Genomic DNA, 17,324 nt, shown 5'->3' on the forward strand with positions numbered 1-17,324 from the left:
GTATGCCTGATTTGAGCTTTTAAAACTCTGCAATTAGGGGTGTAATAATGTGTCCACGATCCTTGTTAGTAATACAGGAAACAGAAGCTTTGTGTTTTTTTTTTTTTGTTTTAGAGAGATTTGGGCATGGGACGGTTGGAGCCATGTATACTTTCTTGTACATAGATGGAAAAAGTGTTTGGATAGGAAAGAGGAAGCTGTTTACAGTTAACTTTATTTCATGGATTTTTACAAAATAATGTATGAATCACTTTTTTCTTGTACAAACCATTGATTTTGAAAATTTGCATTTCTTTTCTTTTAGTACTAGTTAAAAATAAATGCTTAACATCAGCTGTTTACTATCACTGGGGAAGAAGTTAACTTGAAATATTTACTGATAAATAGCCTTTTCTTCAAGTGTGACTTTTCTGCCTTGGCTGCGTACTATGTCACATGTTCTATTTGCACTGTTGCAATATGGGTCAAAAATCTGTGGCATAGGGCTAGGGAAATGTCAGTATCTCACTTGTCCCATTTGTTCTGTTACTGTTCTGTTGGACTGATCTACCCTCATAAACCTGTGATCATCACCTAAATGTTAAGTTGTGAATGTGTCACCTTTTGCTTGGTTATTTCAACCAGGCATTGAATATATAAGTATATGTATATATTCAATGCTGCTGTATATAATCAGATGTGGCACAGTTTATCAGTTTGGTCCTGGGGGTGAATGGATTCAAAAATCATTTGCACTGTGCTGTTAAATGATTCTTGTGTGCTTGCTGTTACCTACTTTTTACAGGCATCGTAATAAAAGCTAGACTATTTCTTTGGGGGGAAAGAGACTTATTTAATGTAATTTAAAGACTTTTCCAATAGAAAATGGAATACTATTGAAAATAATATCTATTTTTTAGCTTTCAGCAATTGATGGTGCTTTGTTGTGGTGTCTGCTGGAAGTCTACTGCCATTATAGGGATACTCATTAACCTCACCGAGAAAGAATCTTGCTTGTTAGCTTCTCTAGATCTCTATTCTAAACAATCTGTTAGTGATGATAAATTCTATAGGAGGATCTATTCTGAGCCGTTAACTTCCTGTAAGGGGAAAATGGGTGGGTTACCAGAAAGACCATTGAAGCAGGGTGGGCCGGGGATGGAGGGCTGGGTATTTGTCTTGAGAATTAAAAACTACAAAACACTTTTGTACACAACTGATTTTTTAAAAAATAAACACATTTTTAAAGATGTTGAATTTTTTTCCCCCCTTACTGGGAATTCTTAAAAATAAATGCATGCGTGTTTTCCCCTGAAAATGGTTTATATCTTCTTTCTGGGTACTCAGCAATGGACAGGCAATTAAGCCTCCATATTACTTTAAACAAGAAAAGGAACCAGGTGGATAGTTTTACTAGACAGTTTTATAGTAATGAGTGTATGTTGATAAGTGCAGTAAATTATATTTGTGCTTTGAATTGGAGTTAATTTTAATCGATTAAAGGTGAATTGGAGTTAATTTTAATTGATTAATATATTTGAAAATAGAACATTATTTAGCTAGAATCTGATCCAAAAATTTAGAATAATCCAGAGGTAGTTGATACTGAAAGTAGTATTTTTAATTTTCATGTAAGCACAAAAATCTTTCTGAAAAGGGTTCCTGTTACAGTGGAAAGAACTGAATTGTTTCATAAGTGGGTTATTCTGTTTGTGGGTTACTCCTGCCTCTATTGATACTCATCATTAGAAGAAGCTATGTTGTTAGGATTTGTATTAATTATTTCACATGACAAACTGTTACTTTGTGTCTCTAGGACATTTATAACCAGCTTTCAGCAGGCCTATGAGTTACTATAGCCTGGAGATGGAATTGCTTCTCACTGGAGTAACAGGATGAAGGGCTAAGGATGGTGCAAGCTATATCTTTATGTATTAAAAATCAAGGAAAACAAATGGAATTCAAGACCATTCATGATATTCCCTAGAACAGGATGGTCAAATCTAAAGGATGGTAGACACTTGGTATGTGCTTTGTTTCATTCATCAAAGAATTAACGTGAATTCTCTAAAATTTTCTAAGAGTATGTCCTGTAGTAATATACCATCTACTCAGATATTTATGTTGTAAAGTTCATTTCCCATCATTTAATTGCAGTAAAAATACATTAAAGCACAACATTATAATTTTACTTATCTATTACAGTAAATTACTTTTTGATAAGATATTGACCAAAGCCAAGAAGGCCAAGCTATTTTAAAATCAGTTAACGATACTTGATGTTTGTAGATCCTTTTTTCAAGAACACAGATAAAACAGGGTAAACACTAAAAAACTGGGCAAAATTTCAGAAACCCAAGTATTTTTTATCTCCGTACTGAGTTAATATGCTTAGTACTTTGTTTCTTCCTTATAGCATGTATAGAATATACCTAATTTTTATTTAAGGGCAACAGATAGTGCCTTTTCTTTTACATAACTAACATTGTAATTATTGTATTTAATCCTCAGCTCTCCATTTTTAATATGTGAAATATATATTCCTTTGCTATATGCGCTCATTATTTGTATTATATTGGTTAATACTGAGGAATAAGATTAATGACATTCCACTGGTGTCTCCTAACCATATTCGTAGGATTGCAGAATTTTAAGGAAAAGGAGACCTGTCAGTCTCCTTTTTAAAAATCAATTAAGTAGGATACCCAGTGAAAGTGAAAGTCGCTCAGTCATGTCAGACTCTTTGTGACCCCATGGACAGTCCATGGAATTCTCCAGACCAGAATACTGGAATGGGTAGCCTTTGCCTTTTCCAAAGGATCTTCCCAACCCAGGTATCGAACCGGGGTCTCCTGCATTGCAAGTGGATTGTTTTACCAACTGAGCTATCAGGGAACCTAGTAATAGATTATTTTGGAGGGAAATCCCCTAATACTGTTATTTATGTTTGCCTACTAAACCTGGTAGGTCTTTGAGACCTGAAATGCTATTCTTGTTTTCCTTAAAAATAGGAAATGTGGAGGGATCATTTGTAAGCATGAAAAGGAAGTAGGGAGAGTTCAGGTGAGAGGTCTTCAAAGAAAGTATATACAAACCAGTTCTCATGGTGAGAATTGAATAGCATGTTTTGATGAACTAGGTTCAACTGTAGGGTGTCCTGAGTTCTACTAAATTTGCTTTACATGCACAAAACACTTTTCTGATATTTGGAAGAATCAAATAAATACCATTGTTTTTGGTTTATGGGACCCATAGAAAATGATGATCTAAATAGCACAGTTTAATTGGCCCTAAAAGTCATTGTATTCCATTACAGATACTTTAGTTCTTAATTTCATAATGTCATATTTCTGTGTATGTGAGGAGAAGAGGTAGTTCCTCTTGGTTTAACCTTAAGATGTCATGTATGACCTGGAGGTAAAATTAAAGGGCAAAATTTTAATAAACATTCAGGAGAATCATCTGCTGAGATGATTATTAGAGGGTTGACTTTCTCTATTAAAAATTTTTTTTCAAATAATAAGTATTTTTGAAAATTTGTAATAGGGAAGAGTCCACAGTGTATAATGTATGATCCTCCTACCTCTACTACTAATCCATAGAGACAGTAGCTTCTAAATACCTCTGCCTAGGTTTTTTTTTTTTTTTTAAGTTAATTACCTCCAGGTGACTAAACAATATGCTTACTCCTCCCTTAACTCTAGGTTTTATTTATAACAGTAAGTTAATTACATCTCTGTAGCATCAGTTTTAACTGGTATCTCTTCACTCTATTTCCGTCGCCTTTATCTTCATTTAGTAATGTGAGGGAGGGCTGTTGAATGCACAAAAACATTGAGAAAGTAGTGTGATTTTAGGGGCAGGGAATGTACAGGTAAGGATTTACTCACTGAAACAAATTGCTTTGGAAATGAGGTAGTAAGATTCAAAAGTAAACTGAAAGGAAAACTGATAGCTAGATTGGGGAGAGATGATGAAAGAAAGGCAAGATGTAGTAAAAGATCAAGGTTGTGAACCTCTGGAAGGGAGGGTAGGAAGGGAAAAGAATGCCTGTGTGGAAAGACATATATGGAGGGAGTTTAGGCAAAGACCTTGGCCCTAAATGGTAATCTTTAATTTGTTCAAATTGCATTCTAGCCCCAGCCCTTTCAGCTCAATTAGTAGAGTGATGGTACTCTCTTCACAGGTCCTTTGAGTAAGCTTCTCTTCCCAAGGATACCTCCTTACACTGTTTATTCCTTTCTATAGGTCTTCTAGAGGTTTTTTGACACTATCCCTTTTTATAAAATTATTCATACTTTTATTTCCTTTTCCTACTCCACTTCCTATTACATTTACAAAATGGTGCTTCCTGAACAGTTTGCACCTTTTCTTTATTCGTTAACTCTATTTGGGCCTGGCCTTCATCATAGTACTTCATTTGGTCTGAAAATCCTACAGCTCTTCACTTTGAATTAGATACAAAAAATGAGGCCTTGACTTGCCCAGAAATGGTAAGAAATTTGTCTGACTGAGAACTTGGGTTTTCTATACACATATTTCTTGTTTTAACTTCCAAAAAGTTTTAACCCTGCATCCTAGAATTAAGTATTTTGGGATATTCTCTCCTTGATGTATGGTTTTACACAGGTTAATGCTCTATGATTGTCAGTGTTTGACTTTAAAACTGATAATCACAGTTTTTAAAACATTCCTTGGCAGTCCAGTGATTAGGATGTGGTGCTTTCACTGTTGGGGCCTGAGTTCAGTCCTTGGTTGCAGAACTAAGATACTACAAGCCAAATTTCTTGTGTAATTATTTTTAATAGCTATAAATAAGTCAATGAGTTGGGCTACCGTATTTTACATATTGGCTACCCTACTAGCTGTGTGGATAGTTTTCCACTTTTATCTATGACAAATTATGCTGCCTGGACTTTGATTTAACATAGTGGATACCACAAATGCTTTAGTACTAGCTGCCTCCTAGATAGAACTCCACTGAAATGACGTATTTCTGAAGGTATAGATCTGAGAATGAGATTGGAGCCTGAGAATGGGAGCTGGACAGTGGACCAAAGAGTAGAAACTGATTTGAGTATACTAGAGGAAGTGTAAACCTAATTAACTACAGAAGGAATGCTTATTTAGAAGCAAGCTGATTTGCTCCTTAAAATTCAGAATAACCTAGAAGTGGGAGGGGGGAAAAATTGCTACTGAATGTGGAGATCAGATTTTGAGCTGGAAATAGGGGTGATTGAAAGTCTATTAATTCTATGCAGTTAGGTAGCTAGATAGTTTACCTTTTACTGTGGAGTGAAAATTGGTGTCTTATGAATTTGAAACACGTCTTCAAACTGAAAGATAACCAGACATGGATTGAAAATGAAGATAAAATTCTGTCTATTTGGATGGCATATTCATAGTTTCTAGAATGGTGACAGTGAAGTCTCAGGGGAAAATGGGGAGGATCATTTTCTGTAGAAACTCAGTGGTCCTAGATGAAATATCTGGAAAGAGATTTGGACATTTGAAGATTTTCCAGTGAGAAAGATGAGGCCCCATCAATTGAATTTTAAAATATGAATAAACTAAAAAATCAGATTTTTGAAGATTGACCCAGCACTAATAACAAAAACCAAAGTAGAATCAATATAGAGATGAAAACCTGAAAATGAATGGTTTCAAAGATAAGAAATTGTATCCACGAAAAAGCTACAGAAGCCTTAGACAATATATTTTGTAAAATATGGAACAAGTTATATTTAAAACAAGTTTAAGGAGTATGAAAAAGAATAAAAATACAAAAAGATGGATTTTTTTTTAAAAGATCACTCCAGAAGGTCTAACGTCTAACAAATTTCTAATTAAGGACACTTGACACACTATGCCACTTTGAGAGCACTTGGCGAAATGAATCCAATGAATGGAAAAAGACCCATGATAAGGCATGTTTTGTTTCAGAACACAAGGAGAAATGAGAAAGTCCAAAAAAATGGGATTGGAATGTGGAGATTGGGCCCCTTAAATAAATTGAGGATAAGAATGGCATCAAGTTTCTCATCAGTGAAATGGAAAGCAATGCTTCTAAGTTTTGAGTGAAATTTTATTTCTAACAATTCTATTTCAAGCTGAGGTGTCAAGTGTAGAATGCTTTCATGTATTCAAGGTGTCGAGAACTTTTTGTCTTCCATTGCCCCTTTCTTGGTAAGTATCTGAATGATACACTCCACCAAAATGGAGGAGTAAGCCATGCAAAAGAAAGGCGAGGTACAACATCAGCTAGTTATTTCTGGAATGAAGAAGAGAAGTCCAGAATGCCAGCTGTGTTGCAGCCATTTTAGTGCCAACAGAACTAGAAGGATGAAATAATTGGGCAAAAGATTAATGAAATTGAGCTGATAGTGATCTGATGATAGCTAAAACTCGTCATAGTACTCTTAATCACAGTCTTTCAGTGCCACACTCCTAACCATATGCAAAAAGCTAAGAGAGTTTGAGAAATGACAGCGTAAAAGAAACTAGTGGGAACAATAAAGGAACAGAAGGGTAGTTTAAAAGTCTAGTTAAGATGGTTTTTCCCGTGGTCGTGTGTGGGTGTGAGAGCTGGGCAGTGAGGAAGCTGTTCAGTCACTCAGTCGTGTCCGACTCTTTGTGACCCCATGAATCACAGCACGCCAGGCCTCCCTGTCCATCACCAACTCCCAGAGTTCACTCAAACTCATGTCCATTGAGTCGGTGATGCCATCCAGCCATCTCATTCTTTGTCTTCCCTGTCTGCTCCCGCCCCCAATCCCTCCCAGCATCAGTCTTTTCCAGTGAGTCAACGCGTCGCATGAGGTGGCCACAGTATTGGAGTTTCAGCTTCAGCATCAGTCCTTCCAATGAACACCCAGGACTGATCTCCTTTAGGATGGACTGGTTGGATCTCCTTGCAGTTCAAGGGACTCTCAAGAGTCTTCTCCAGCACCACAGTTCAAAAGCATCAATTCTTTCGCGATCAGCTTTCTTCACAGTCCAACTCTCACATCCATACATGACCACGGGAAAAACCATAGCCTTGACTAGACGGACCTTTGTTGGCAAAGTAATGTCTGCTTTTTAATATACTGTCTAGGTTGGTCATAACTTTCCTTCCAAGGAATAAGCGTCTTTTAATTTCATGGCTGCAATCAGCATCCACAGTGATGTTGGAGCCCAAAAAAAGTCTGACACTGTTTCCACTGTTTCCCCATCTATTTCCCATGAAGTGATGGGACCAGATGCCATGATCTTTGTTTTCTGAATGTTGAGCTTCAAGCCAACCTTTTCACTCTCCTCTTTCACTTTCACCAAGAGGTTTCTTAGCTCCTTTTCACTTTCTGCCGTAAAGGTGGTGTCATCTGCATATCTGAGGTTATTGATATTTCTCCCAGCAATCTTGATTCCAGCTTGTGCTTCTTCCAGCCCAGCGTTCCTCATGATGTACTCTGCATATAAGTTAAATAAGCAGGGTGACAATATACAACCTTGACGTACTCCTTTTCCTATTTGGAACCAGTCTGTTGTTCCATGTCCAGTTCTAACTGTTGCTTCCTGACCTGCATACAGGTTTCTCAAGAGGCAGGTCAGGTGGTCTGGTATTCCCATCTCTTTCAAAATGTTCCACAGTTTATTGTGATCCAAAGGCTTCGGCATAGTTGATGAAGCAGAAATAGATGTTTTTCTGGAACTCTCTTGCTTTCTCCATGATTCAGCGGATGTTGGCAATTTGATCTCTGGTGCCTCTGCCTTTTCTAAAACCTGCTTGAACATCTGGAAGTTCACGGTTCACATATTGCTGAAGCCTGGCTTGGAGAATTTTGAGCATGACTTTACTAGCGTGTGAGATGAGTGCAGTTGTGTGGTAGTTTGAGCATTCTTTGGCATTGCCTTTCTTTGGGATTAGAATGAAGACTGACCTTTTCCAGTCCTGTGGCCACTGCTGAGATTTCCAAATTTGCTGGCATATTGAGTGCAGCACTTTCGCAGCATCATCTTTCAGGATTTGAAATAGCTCAATTGGAAGCTGATCGCCGAAGAATTGATGCTTTTGAACTGTGGTGTTGGAGAAGACTCTTGAGAGTCCCTTGAACTGCAAGGAGATCCAACCAGTCCATCCTAAAGGAGATCAGTCCTGGGTGTTCATTGGAAGGACTGATGCTGAAGCTGAAACTCCAGTACTTTGGCCACATGATGCGAAGAGTTGACTCACTGGAAAAGACTCTGATGCTGGGAGGGATTGGGGGCAGGAGGAGAAGGGGACGACAGAGGATGAGATGGCTGGATGGCATCACCAACTCGATGGACATGAGTTTGAGTGAACTCCGGGAGTTGGTGATGGACAGGGAGGCCTGGCGTGCTGTGATTCTTGGGGTCACAAAGAGTCGGACATGACTGATCGACTGAACTGAAGATGACATTGAAGAATTCTCTGGATCCATATGATGCAAGTTGCTGTGAAAAAGAATCTTTAAGAATTAAGAGCTTTTAAAAAGAATGACCAAGTTAGAAAAAATTCTTTCAGATTTATTTCTGTCCTGACAGGATTTAAGGGAGATCCAGAGTAAATACCTTGTAATACTTATAAGACCACCATGACCTGTCACACACTTTATCACCACAAACTACCTAAGGGACCCATCCCAAGAAGAATGGTATCCGTCCGTCCGTCCGTTCCATCGCTAAGTCGTGTCCGACTCTGTGCGACCCCGTGGACTGTAGCCTACCAGGTTTTTCCATCCATGGGATTCTCCAGGCAAGAATACTGGAATGGGTTACCGTTTCCTTCTCCAGGGGATCTTCCCGATCCAGGGATCGAACCCAGGTCTCCCGCATTGGAGGCAGAAGCTTTAACCTCTGAGCCACCAGGGAAGCCCAACTACCTAAGGGACCCATCCCAAGAAGAATGGTATAATCATAACTAAATATAACTTACAGAGATTTGTCAAAACTAATTTCATCATGCTTTCATCTATTTTATCTTCCTCACCTTTTCAAGACTCAAAGGTTATTTGACAGCACATAGATTTTAACCCTAAGAAACTATTTCCTAATTGGACTCAGTCTTACTAATTGACTCTTCTCCACATCCTTCCACCATGCCTAATTCTTGGAATTGCCAAAATGAAATTGAAGCTTTTCTCCATGAGGCCACTTTCCCTGAGTCTTCTCAATTGGTGGTGGTGGTGATGGTGGTTTAGTTGCTAAGTCATGTCTGACCCTTGTAACCTCCTGAACTGTAGCCAGCCAGGCCCCTCTGTCCATGGGATTTCTCAGGCAAGAAGACTGGAGTGGGTTGCCATTTCTTTCTCCTAGGGATCTTCCCAACGCAGAGATTGAATCTGAGTCTCCTGCATTGCAAGTGGAGTCTTGACTGCTGAGCCACCAGGGAAGTTCCCCACCCCCCAACCCCGATTGGTCCTGTACTTTTCTTATGTTGACAATAATGTAATCTGTGACTGGAGACAGTTTTACTGCATTTTCAACCTGTTAAGTATGATGTTGAGTACAGGTGGTAACAGAGGCCATCCTTGAATTGTTCCCAGTTTTAGGGGGAAAGCCTTTAGCCTCTAACCATTATGTTAACTGTAGATTTTTTACAGATGTTCTTTATTAATTTAGAAAAGTTTCCTTCTAACCTTAATGGATGTTGAATTTTGTCATATTCTTCTACATTTATTGAGATGATCATGTGGATTTTCTTAGTCTGTTTAAACGATGGTTAATTTTCAAATGTTGAACCAGCTTTGCATTTTTGAAATGAACCCCAGTTGGTCATGATGTATTATCATTTTTATATGATGCTGAATTCAGTTTGCTAATATTTTGTTGAGAATTTTTCACCTATGATCATAAGGGATATTGGTTTGTATTTTTCTTATTATGTCTTTGGTTTTGTTATTAGTGGCCTCATAAAATGAAAGTGTTCCCTTTTTTTCCATTTTCTTGAAGACATTGTGTAAAATTAGTATTTTTCCTTAAATATTTCTACTGTTTTTCTGTTTTCACTTTCATTAATTTTCCTTTAGTTTTTATTGTGCTTCCTGTTTGCTTTAGTTTTAATGTGCTTTTTTCTTAAGCTGGAAGTGTAAGTTCCTGATTTTAGAGCTTTCTTTCTTTTCTTATATAAGCACTTTATGCTTATATTACAAAAAAGTATAAAGTATTCCTTTAGGTGCATCTCACAAATTTCAGTGTTCTATTTTCATTTTTTTCAGACTAAATTATTTTCTAAATTCTCTTGAGACTTCCTGTTCGATTCAAGGGTTACCTAGATAGTAGGTGTTTGGGGGTTTTCCAGATATTTGTGCTGTTGATTTCTAGTTTACTTCTATTAGAATCTGATAACATATTGTTTCTGATTTTTTTTATTAAGTTTATTAATATTTGGTCTATAGCATGGAACATATGGTCTATTTTGGTGAGTGGTTACATGTGTACTTGAAGTGTAACTTGACATTGTTGAGTGGAATATTCTGAATGTCAATTAATCAAGGTGGTTAATGGTGTTGCTCTGGTCATCAGTGTCCTTATTAATTTCCTGCCTACTTGTATTATCAATTACTGAGAGGAGTGTTGACGTCTCCAACTATATTTGTGGACATAATAATATATTTTATTTTCATACCTATTACTTCTGCCTCGTGTATTTTGAAGCTCACTTGTTCTAGGTGCATTCACATGTAGGTTGCAGTATCTTGGGGAATTGACATCTGTTATTTTCTTGTGTTCCTCTTTATCTCTGATAGTATTTGTAGTTTTGAAACTCTATATGAAATTAATGTGAACACTCCAGCTTTCTTCTGGATAATGGTTGCTTGGTACATCTTTATCCCTTTACTTTAAAAATTGTATTTTTATTTGTTTATTTGGTTGTGCTGGGTCTTAGCTGTTGCACACAGGACCTTTGTTGTGTCGTGTGGGAGCCAGTTCCCTGACCAGGGGTCGAGCCCAGAGCCCCTGCCCTGGGAGGGAGGAGTCCTAGCCGTTGGACCCCCAGGGAAGTCCCTGTCCCTTTACTTTTAATGTGTTTAATTTTTTTAAGTAGATTTCTTATCACTAGCATATATACAGTTTGACCTTACTTTTTAATCCACTCTGACAGCCCCTTTTTAATTGGTGTGTTTAGATTTACATCTAAAGTGATAATTTATGTAGTTGATTTAAAATCTTCAGTAACTATTCTTTTGGTCATGCTGCAAGCATCCTCATTCCCCCACGAGGGATTGAATCCATGCCCTCAGCAGTGGAAGCTCGGAGTCAACCACTGGACCGCCAGGGAAATGCCTTCAGAATTATTTTTAATCCCACATCCCATATTCCTGCAAGTGTGACTGATACACTGATAACAAGTTTGTTGAAATCTAAACAATCCAGTTTAGATTTCATGGACCATCAGTATAACCATCTCCTTATTGTTTGCTTGCAGTATCTCATCTCTGACTAATCAGCTCCTACATATATCTGCATGGCTGTTTTTAACTGGAGAAAGACACAGTGGTGCTGATTGTTCTCACAGTCAACTGATAACCACCATTTTGAAGTGGGCCTTTAGCGCTTAGCTAGAATCTTGTATCTCTCTGATCATTTCAGTTTTCCACTCTTTGAGGTGACTTTTGCACAATTTACTCAATACTTGCCTCAAATTTCCAACAGCTTCTAATCGCTCATAACTAATCAACTAATTTTTGTATTATTGAGAGAGAGAAGCCAGGAGCATTACGTCTCTTCATTATCAAATATATCTGTCTACCTGCCTCTGGGTGAAGCACAAGCTAGAATCAAGATTGCTGGGAGAAATATCAATAGCCTCAGATATGCAAATGACACCACCGTTATGGCAGAAGGTGAAGAAGAACTAAAGAGCCTCTTGATGAAAGGGAAAGAGGAAAGTGAAAAAGTTGGCTTAAGGCTCAACATTCAGAAAACTAAGGTCATGGCATCTGGTCCCATCACTTCAAATAGATGGAGAAGCAATGGAAACACTGGCTGACTTTACTTTTGGGGCTCCAGAATCACTGCAGATGGTGACTGCAGCCATGAAATTAAAAGATGCTTGCTCCTTGGAAGAAAAGCTATGACCAACCTAGACAGCATATTAAAAAGCAGAGACATTACTTTGCTGACAAAGGTCCGTCTAGTCAAAGCTATTGTTTTTCCAGTAGTCATGAATGGATGTAAGAGTTGGACTGTAAAGAAAACTGAGTGCCAAAGAATTGATGCTTTTGAACTGTGGTGCTGGAGAAGACTCTTGAGAGTCCCTTGGACTGCAAGGAGATCCAATCAGTCCATCCTAAAGGGAATCAGTGCTGAACATTCATTGGAAGGACCGATGCTGCAGCTGAAACTCCAATACTTTGGCCACCTGATGTGAAGAACTAACTCATTGGAAAAGACCTTGATGCTGGGAAAGATTGAGGGCAGGAGGAGAAGAGGACGACAGAGGATGAGATGGTTGGATGGCATCACCGACGCAATGGACATGAGTTTGAGTAAACTCTGGGGTTTGGTGGACAGGGAGGCCCATTGTGCTGCAGTTCATGGAGTTGCAAAGAGTCGGACACAACTGAGCAACTGAACTGAACTGAACCTGCCTCTGGTGTTATAAACACACTCTGTCTTCCCTCTATTTAAGGACTTTACTCACATCTTGCTCCTGAATTATTAATTTCTCTCTCTTTTTTACTTCAGTATACAAAATTCCTCTTATATCTCTATCTTAAGGAGAAAATGGAAATCTTTGTAGGCTCCATACACCATCCAGTCTAGGAAATGAACTCATGCATGCAACTCACCTCCTTGCTTTTAACCATTATGTGGGACATTTCAAACTTATGGTTAAGAAACAATCCTGGGAATTCCCTCATGGTTCAGTGGTTAGGAGTCCATGCTTCCACTGCAGACTTAGGTTAGATGCCTGGTTGGGGAACTAAGGTGTAGCCAAAACAAGCAAACAACAACAAAAAACCAGAGTCCTGTTCCCTCTCCATTACCTCCCAGATCTGCTGCTTCCTTCACCTTTCTTTACGGGGTTTAATGGTAGATCATTAATCCAATTGCTCAAGCAAAAACTTCCCAAATCATCCTTTACTCCTTTTTTCCACCTAATGGCCCATGTTCATCAACAACTCTTACTAGCTCGACCTTTAAATATATGCTAGTTCTGATTTCCGCTTATTACTGCCTGCCACTTACCTAACCAAGCCAGTATCACATATGAAGTAATACTTACCTGTTCACAATGGCTAAATTTAGAATAAAACCCATGTCCCTTACCATGACCATAATGTGACTAAAGGTTACTTTACCACCCCGTCTGCTCCTGACTGTTCCTCCAAGGAAATCACTTTCTCTCCCTTGCTCATTCTACAGTACATGTACTAGCCTCTTGGTATTTATCAGACACCAGGCTTCCTGCAACCTGCATGGCCTGCTCTCTCTGCTTGGAATTGTTGTTCAGTCACTCAGTCGTGTCCGACTCTGGACTCTGCGACCCCATGGACTGCAGTACACCAGCTCCTCTATCCTTCACTATATCCCAAAGTTTGCTCAAATTCATGTCAACAATGCTTGGAATGCTTTCTCCCAGATCCTTCCATGTCTTGCATAATCATTTCATTTACATTGCTGTTAAAATGTCAGGCCTTCCCTGATCCTCCTACCTAAAACAGCTTTTGCTTCCATTCATATCTCCTCCTGACTGCTTAATTTACTATTAACCTACTTTTCAATTTTGTCCAACCTAAGGGTTGGGATTATCTCACATATTACTTTATCTCCAGTTGACAGAACATTCCCTGGGACGTAGAAGAATGTAGTAGGTTAGTCATCGGTAAATACTTTTTGAGTGAGTGAGTGAATAGAAAGGTAATAGAGGATGTGTCAGTGGAGGAAACAAAACCAAAATGGAGAAGACAGAAGCAAAAATATGAGGAATGGACCAAACCAGAAGTTTCAACAACTGATTTCAGAAAGAGAATAAACTCCACCAAGAGAGGATAGAGAAATGAGGGGTTCCATTACCAAAGAAATAGTACAAGAAAAACAGAGCTGAGGGACACAAATTTCCAGGTTGAAAGATACAGTAGCTTAGTGTAATAAAGACAAATCTTTGTCAGACTTTGGAGCACTGGGCAGAAGAAAGGCTCCTAAAAGCCCCTTGAAAGAGAAAAGGATCAATAGCAGCAGATTTCTCTAAAGCTACACTATATTCAAGGAGTCAGTGGAGCAGTTTTTAACCGCTGATAAAAACTGGTTTCATCTGAATTTTCATTTGGTTGTCATTTCTTAGGCTGGAATAAAATTGATTTTGAAACAAAAACTCAGGAATTTTACTTATATACACCATTTTTAGAAGTTGCTTGTAGGACTTCTCTGGTGATCCAGTGGTTAAGAATCTGCCTGCCAGTTCAGGGGACACAGGTTTGATCCCTGCTCTGGAAAGATTCCACATGCTGCAGGGCAAATCAGCCCAGTGTGCCGCAACTGCTGAGCCTGCACTGTAGCATGTTCCACAAGAGAAGCAACCCCAAAGAGAAGCCTGCAAAGTGCTGAGCCCACACTCTAGAGCCTGTGCTCCACAGCACGTGCTCCACAAGAGAAACCACTCCAGAGAGAAGCCTGCAAACCCACACAGCGTACTAGAATCCTCCACATGTAGCAACGAAGACCCAGCATGCCCCAAAATAAATGAAACTTTAAAATGTGGTATAATAATGTTTTAAAAAGGAAGTTACTGTAGATAAGCTGTAGCAAATTGGAGTATATCATGAAATAAAGATACTTGGGGTCAAAGAAGCTGAATCTAATCCAGAAGAGTAATACAGGAAAGACCCATGATGACAACACACACGAAAAAACTATTGGAGCAGGACAAGGTTTTGGGAGGGAGGACTCTTAGAAGAAAAGACTTGATAAAATATTAACATATGGAGACATTGCCTTATAACCACGTTTATTGTTTCCATGTGAGTGGGGCTCCATGGTGTACAGTTCCACATGGATGGAGCAACTGGAAAAGCACAGGAAAAAGATAAATGTAAACTCTAGTACCAAACCCACAGTAATAGGAATAGCTAACATTTCCTGGCTGTATGCTAAGTACCAGCAATTGTTCTACATACTTTAACATGTACTAACTCATTTAATTTTATCACAACCCTGTAGGTCCTGTGCTCATTTTGCACATGAGGAAATGGCAGAGAGATTAAATAAATAGCTTGCTCAAAGTTAATACAACTAAGAACTGCCTTATTCAGGGTTTGAACTCCAATATGGCTGCAGGGCTGCATTACTGTTAACTAATAATACTTTCGAGAGGAGAAATATAGCAATTCAACTATGCAGCTTGGTACTTCATGAACAACATTTGCAAGGCAATAAACACTGATAATTGATTTAACCAAATGCAATGATAAACCTGAGTTGTAAGATAAGGGGTGGTGCTTCTTTTGTGTGTGCTTAGTTGCTAAGTCATGTCCAACTTTTTGTGACCCTATGGACTGAATCCTGCCAGGCTCCTCTGTACATGGGATTTGCCAGGCAAGAATATTGGAGTGGGTTGCCATTTCCTTCTCCAAGGCATCTTCCTGACCCCAGGATTGAACCCTCATCTCCTGTCTTGGCAGCCTGGTTCCTTACTACCAGCACCCTTTGGGAAGCCCCAAGTAAAATGTCAGATTTTCATCTCAGAGCAGATTACAGATATATCCAGAATTTATGAACTAAGAAACAGTATTCAAAGTACATTATTTAAAAATATGATGGCCAATGTCTGAAGAAATGGTTGAGAAAGGTTATCTATAAAAAGTAGAATCAGAGACTGAAAAGGCTGGGCAGAAGACTTATTTTCACTTGATGTCTTTTGTTTCTTTGACTATCATTTATTTTTTTCTTTTCATAAAATGTTTATACTGAAAGAGCTTCCATTCTCACTGTATGGTAATGTTTCTCCAAGCACACGTTGTGCTTTCTGTCACTGTGCATTTAAAATTAATGTTGCTTCTTTTGGATATGATTCGCTTCCATTTCCACAAATTGAAATACTTTCCTCCAAGTCTGCCCCAAATGCTACCACCTCAGATCTCTGGAAGGACTCCATAAATGTTCCAGGACTTGTCCACATTTTACCTTATTTCCTTGTTGTTTACCCAGTTGACTGTAAACTCCTTTTTGTTGTTGTTGGTCTCCCTGCATTGCCTGCAAGATCTTATTTCCCTTGTGTATGTTCAGTCACTCAGCCGCATTTGACTCTTCGCGACCCCGTGGACTGTAGCCTGCCAGGCTCCTGCCTCTACGGGTTTTTCAGGCAAAAATACTGGAGTGGGTTGCCATTTCCTCCTCCAGGGGATCTTCCTGACCCAAGGATCAAACCTGTATCTCCTGTGTCTCCTGCATTGCAGGTGAATTCTTTACTGCTGAGCCACTGGGGAAGCCCTACCAGGAATTGAACCTGGGGCCACAGCAGTGAAAGTGCTGAGTCATAACCACTGGACTGCCAGGGAATTCCCTGAAAACTCCCCCTTTTTTTTTTTTAAGTTGTAAACTCCTTAGATACAATCTTTTTACTCTCATGACCTAAAGTGAAGTCACTCAGTCGTGTCCGACTCTTAGCAACCCCGTGGACTGCAGCCTACCAGGCTCCTCCGTCCATGGGATTTTCCAGGCAAGAGTACTGGAGTGGGGTGCCATTGCCTTCTCCATGACCTAAACTAGGTACTTAATAAATGTCAGATGAATTGAATTATGTGTGTACTGAAGAAAAGTATCAAAAAGGGGAGACAAAATGGGAACCAGAGGAACCAGAGATTAAATGGCCAACATCCACTGGATCATAGAATAAGCGAGAGAATTCCAGAAAAAACATCTACTTCTGCTTTATTTATTGCGCCAAAGCCTTTGACTGTGTAGATCACAACCAACTGGAAAATTCTTCAAGAGATGGGAATACTAGACCGCCTTACCTGCCTCCTGAGAAATCTGTACACAGGTCAAGAAGCAACAAAACCAGACACAGAACAACAAACTGGTTCCAGATTGGGAAAGGAGTATGTCAAGGCTGTATATTGTCACCCTGCTCATTTAACTTATGTGCAGAATATGTCATGTGAAATGCTGGGCTGAATGAAACAAGCTGGAATCAAGATTGCTGGGAGAAATATCAATAGCCTCAGATATGCAGATGACACCACCCTTATGGCAGAAGGTGAAGAAGAACTAAAGAGCTTCTTGATGAAAGTGAAAGAGGCGAGTGAAAAAGTTGGCTTAAAGCTTAACATTCAGAAAACTAAGATCATGGCATCTGGTCCCATTACTTCATGGCAAATAGATGGGGAAACAATGAAAAC

The sequence above is a fragment of the Moschus berezovskii genome, chromosome 5 (genome assembly GCF_049115385.1).
Source record: "Moschus berezovskii isolate FMDL1 chromosome 5, NW_MosBer_1.0, whole genome shotgun sequence".
NCBI classification, from domain to species: Eukaryota; Metazoa; Chordata; class Mammalia; order Artiodactyla; family Moschidae; genus Moschus; species Moschus berezovskii.